Genomic DNA, 5,539 nt, shown 5'->3' with positions numbered 1-5,539 from the left:
TACCCATGTACCGCTTCCTTGCTTGCCTTGTTCTTGTCTCCTTAGCCTTCACACAAACTAGAGCTCTGATACCATAAAGAGAATGCGGCAGAGAGTGAGAGCTTGAGTTCCTTACAAGCAAACACACACACAAGAGAGAGAAAGACACGAGAGAGCTTGAGTTTCTTACAAACACACACACACACACACACACACAAGAGAGAGAGAGGGAGAGAGCAAGATGCAAGAGAGATGGATGGCTGAATTTTCTTCTATCTTCTTCTCTTCTCTACAACCATTAACATAAAGAGATAAGAGTACATACTATTAGGGAAAGTACTCTCCTATTATAACATATAATGGGTCGTCCACCAAGTTGGTGCTATAACTATGTCACACAGCCTATCATCCACTCGCGGCATATCAACCATAATCTTACCAATCATGCCAATGGCATAAGTGTGGAAGCTACCACCCGGGTAGGTCACATCAATGTCCATAGCACTAGTTGAGCTCGATATCTTAGCACACTATACCCAGAGGCAATACTTATGTTAAGTATCTTGTGACTTTCAAGAATCATCCTATTGAAGATGCTAAATGGATGCCAAAAAGGTTTTTTTGGTTCTTACCAAAATCTCATCCACGCAATTGAGGTCAATTTGTAACCTGAGCAAAGAGGGAATTTTAGTCCTCTATGGTCAAGTGGGGATGCCTATACGTTCATTACTTACATATGGGAATGTGGGTGATGGCATTATTTAATTCCATATGTGTGATGAATGTTTATCGGGGATCTTTATGTGTGGGATGTGCCTTTTATTTATATTATTTTCAGGATCAATGTGTTTAATCAGTTGTGTGCGTCGGTATCACTCAATCATTGCCTACATTAAAATAATATTAGTCAACCGCACAAATCCAATTAAACACATTAATCTTGACTATTTGTTAGTCATGGGTGGAACATTTGTTGTACCACAATGAGGCATCTTGGAAAACATGTGAATAACTATTATGGTTACATATTTTTGGCATTTATATTTTTTGAAGGCTAAGGTCTCAAACCTTGTACCAATTAGTATTTATACTTTTGGTAAGGCCCAAGACTTGTTATTTTTTGCTTTCTATATTTTTAGAAGAGCTTGTATGCTCAAAACTCAAAAATCCCTTGAGCTTTATTTTTTGAGTTGTCTTTTTAAAAAGCAAGCTTTAATATATATAAATATGGATGAGTGGTACGACGGGCCACATGGGAGATTGAACCCAATCTTGTGTTGAAGGTGATCTCTCTTATTTTCAAGCTTTCATGTTTATATATTTTGGTATAAATTTGTTTATGTAAGGTTCTTGCTACTAATTTGTTTCAAGTCTATGGTTTGCTCTAATTTTTGTGTTTGTAAATAATTCTTCTCCAAGTAACATATAGGTCCTAATAGTATTAATACACACACACACACATATATTTGTATATGTATTAATACACACACACATATATGTGTGTATATGTATATATATACATATACATATACATATACATATACATATATATATACATATATGTATAAGTATACGTACAAAAGAAAGATTGATCTATGAGAAAGAAGGCTAATAACCCCTAAAAGATGAAACCAAAGTATATGGAACATGGATATGCTCAAGACTAAGTTTACCCCTTGCCCATAGCATCTAAGCCTCAATAGGAAGTGAAAAAAACATGCAATACAAATTGGATAGCTATGATAAAGTTATTGTGTTGAATTACGTTTAAAGCTAGACCCTTAAGAATTAACAATGTGATGTGATTTCACTAAAATGGGTTTTCCAAAATAATTATCTAAACCTTGTGATTATGTAGATTTTAAGCAACACCTATATGCTTTCGAGAGGAAATTTTCACCTAATTCTCTCCCTGTAGCAAAATATATCAAGATATGCCCCTTAGAACATCCGATGCACCAACACCATGTTGCTTGTCCTTTTTTTTTTCAACCAAACATAATGCTACAACGAAAATGGGATAGCAACAAGAAATAAAGTATAAAATAGTATTATAATTGAGTGACGTGGCTTCTCATTAAATTAAGAGATTATGTACATAATGGGTAAATGTTTCTATGAATTTGCTCTCAATGTGGCACTACACAATCATGAGTATGAATGGTGGATTTTGAGGTGGCTATGCATGTGTTGATATGTGTGCTAAAATTGATTCTTTTATGGGAGGAGTGATTAAAAAAAAGCAAATATAGCTAAATGCGAATAAAGGAACATGGTTTGAGCCTTAAATAATAATGCAAATCTTGTACTTTGTGTGTGGAAGAACAAACGTCCTTATGGTATTTTAAAAGTCATAGTTAATCATATGATATGACTCATATGTTAGGATTTGAAAGTTTATCTTAATATCTTTTTAAAGTGGGAGAAAAAGGGTCAATGTATTGATACAAACTTTGATCATGTGTGTGTTTAGAAATTTGGAAGCATTACTATCTAAATGTAATAAATGCAATAAACTTTTCATGTTATAATGATTACACATCTCGCAACAAACAATTATTATGCTTCCTACTTAAGCCATTCTTTTCAAACATTTATTATGTTGTTTTAGTAAAGAATTTGTTTGAAAAAGGGGAAGAGCTACTCATAGTCTTGTGACATATTACTTCTATAAAGTTCTCCCCCATGCACACATACTCAACTTTCAACTTTCACTTATTATACATGCATGTCCTACACTCAAAGTATGAGGATGTTCCATTTTTACATATATAATTCAAGGAAAGCAACTTTATAAAAGCATCACACCTTTTAGGAAAAAAAAAGTACACTATTCCTTTGCTTTAAAACATATGAAGTTAATAGCTAATTAGTCGACGAGCATTTACTTGTGCGCCTTTCACTCATTATATGTTAGATTTGAGAAAAAGTTTTGCTCGTAGAGACTCGAAACAATGGGCTATAAGAATGAATATCAAAAAATAGAAAAGAAAATTCTTCTCCTCGAGACACTTAATATCAAATTATTACAAGCACTTGTTTTGTGATGTTTCTTGGTATGGAAGTGCAAACTAGCTAGATTCCTTAGTATTTAACCCCACTCTTTTTATATACATAATACTTTAAAGGAGGACTTAGTATTTAACCCCACTCTTTTTTTATACACAATACTTTCAAGGAGGACTTAGTATTTAAACCCACTTTTTTTATATACACAATACTTTCAAGGATGTTTTCTTAAAGGTGCCAAAAGATCAAGATTTGTATCTCATAAAAGGTTCATGCATGATAATTTGTATGAGATGATGTATAAGAAATCAACAAAACCAGTAAAAAGGCATATAGGATGGAGGGGGGAGTGTTTATTCCAAGTCACACTCTTGTAAAGTCTTCTATACGCATCACCTTCGACAACATAAGTTCTTCAAGAGAAAAGTTTTTGAGTGGAGCTTTTAGCTACCACCATTAAAAAAACATATACATCATGTGAGTACACAAATAATTTTGATTGATAGTAGCCCACATATAGTCTTTTGAAGTTCGTAGTTCAACCTCTAGAATGGAAAAGGTTGGTGGGGCTGAGGGGGAGGGGGGGTAAGGTGTCTTAGTGAGCATTTTGTCTCTGTCGATTGTAGATGCAATGGTTGAGGGAACTCCCATTCACTAATTACTTGGCATCCATATATGTAATTCCAAACATTATTACAACCCTTGAGGGTACCAAGGCCTTGTTTCTTTTTATCATCTAATTTTATTTATTTGTTTTTTGCCAAGAGCTAAATTTATTACAACACATCCCATTGTAAAGTTTAAAGACATTCCATTGTTTCCCTCGAGGGTACCAATGCCCTGTTTCTTTTTATATCGGCTGATTTTTTTGCCAAGAGTTGAATTTATTACAACACATCCCATTGTAGGATGTTGCTATTGGTTTGTGTAATTCTTGTTTGTTAAGATCATTCTAAGAGCTTTTGTTTCCCTTGAGGGTACCAAGGCCCCATTTCTTTTTATCATTTGATTTTTTTGCCAAGAGCTGAATTTATTACAACACATCCGACTGTAGAGTATTGAGGGCAATTTAAAGACATCTTACCAAAAAGGAAGAAGCCTCAAGCAACAATGGAATAAATCAAATTTTTAGCACTATGTAGAATTTGGGCTTTGCATAGTGACGAGGGACAAACTTCGCACTACTCAACATGGTAAATGTACCTCGAATAGCTTGAAGCCGCAAGAGGGCTAAATCAAGGACAATCAACATTTGTAATCAAGTATGAAGGAGAGCTAGGCTGTGAGTAAATTTGAGTGGATGAATAATATTTGCTATATCCTTGATCTAACATAGAATAGGAGAGGTCTGTTGTTCAATTTTTTACGAGTGTTCCTAATCTTGCAACTCTTAAAAAACTAGAGAGTGTAGTATTATCCTAGCAATGAGATTTGCTAGAACAACTTAGTTAGGATTTGCATATTATTTCTAGTGAGTTTGTTGAATATACGGCCATTGTAGTAAAGGAGGACTATCATTTAATTTTTGATGGGTATCCAATATATGGCCCTTATATCCTTGTGTTTGTAACTCTTCAAAAACTATAGAGTGCAATATTGTCATGGCAATGATATTTGCTATAATTCTCTTAAGATTTGCATATTGTTTGAACTAGACAAGTGAGTTTGTTGCATAGGGTTTCTAGTCTTCCATTATTGATTAAATCACCACCAAGAATCGTAAGTATTATCCTAGCAATGATATTTTCTAGAACTTTGTTAGGATTTGCATATCGTTTGAGCTAGAGTAGTGTGTTTGTTAAATAGGGTTTCTAGTTTTCCATTATTGATTAAATCACCAAGAACCTTAAATAGTACCATTTTTGTGAGCATTTAGTCTTCATTATTCGACCTTGGTCAAAGTTGTCCTTATGCTTGGATGTTTGTGAATGTGTTACAAAGTGTACTCTTCACAAAACTTTTGGAAGGAGAGAATTACCTTTGTACCGCCAATAGAATTGTTAGATCTCGATCTCATGTATACAGTGCAAAACATTGTGGGGGAGACCAAGCTCAAAGCTGTATTGTTGTAGCTACTTTTGAAAGGAATCTATTGCAGTAGAAATAAACCTCCAAAGAAATCCGGATGTTTTTTTAAGAGGGACTTTTATGTTACATTAAAAACATCCACCAACATGAAGCGAGGAGGAAGTGACCCAACATCATCTTGCACTTGGGACTCCAAGTTTTCACCGACTTAGCTACGCACATTGTGTAACTTTTGGTAGCAAGTTTATAACTGAAACGTACAAATTTCATCCCTTAAAATTAAAGGCAACGTGGGGATTTTACCTGTTGTGGTAGCGGGTTTTTTGCGAGGGAAGCCGACCAAATATTATGTAGTGTGAGAGATGGTGTGAGGGGACCTAAGTACGTCATGTGGTGAGCTGTCATGGTGAACTTGGAGTCTCTTTTGGACGGTGGGTGGTTGTGTGTGTGTGGTGTGGTGTCTTGTTGTTGGGACTTCTAATAAGCTTCTACTTGACATGATGGGAACTTGGAAGCTTTAAAG

This window comes from Cibotium barometz, chromosome 12 (assembly GCF_041138505.1).
Source record: "Cibotium barometz isolate CiBa-2024 chromosome 12, ASM4113850v1, whole genome shotgun sequence".
NCBI lineage: Eukaryota > Viridiplantae > Streptophyta > Polypodiopsida > Cyatheales > Cibotiaceae > Cibotium > Cibotium barometz.
This window is presented reverse-complemented; position numbering follows the sequence as displayed.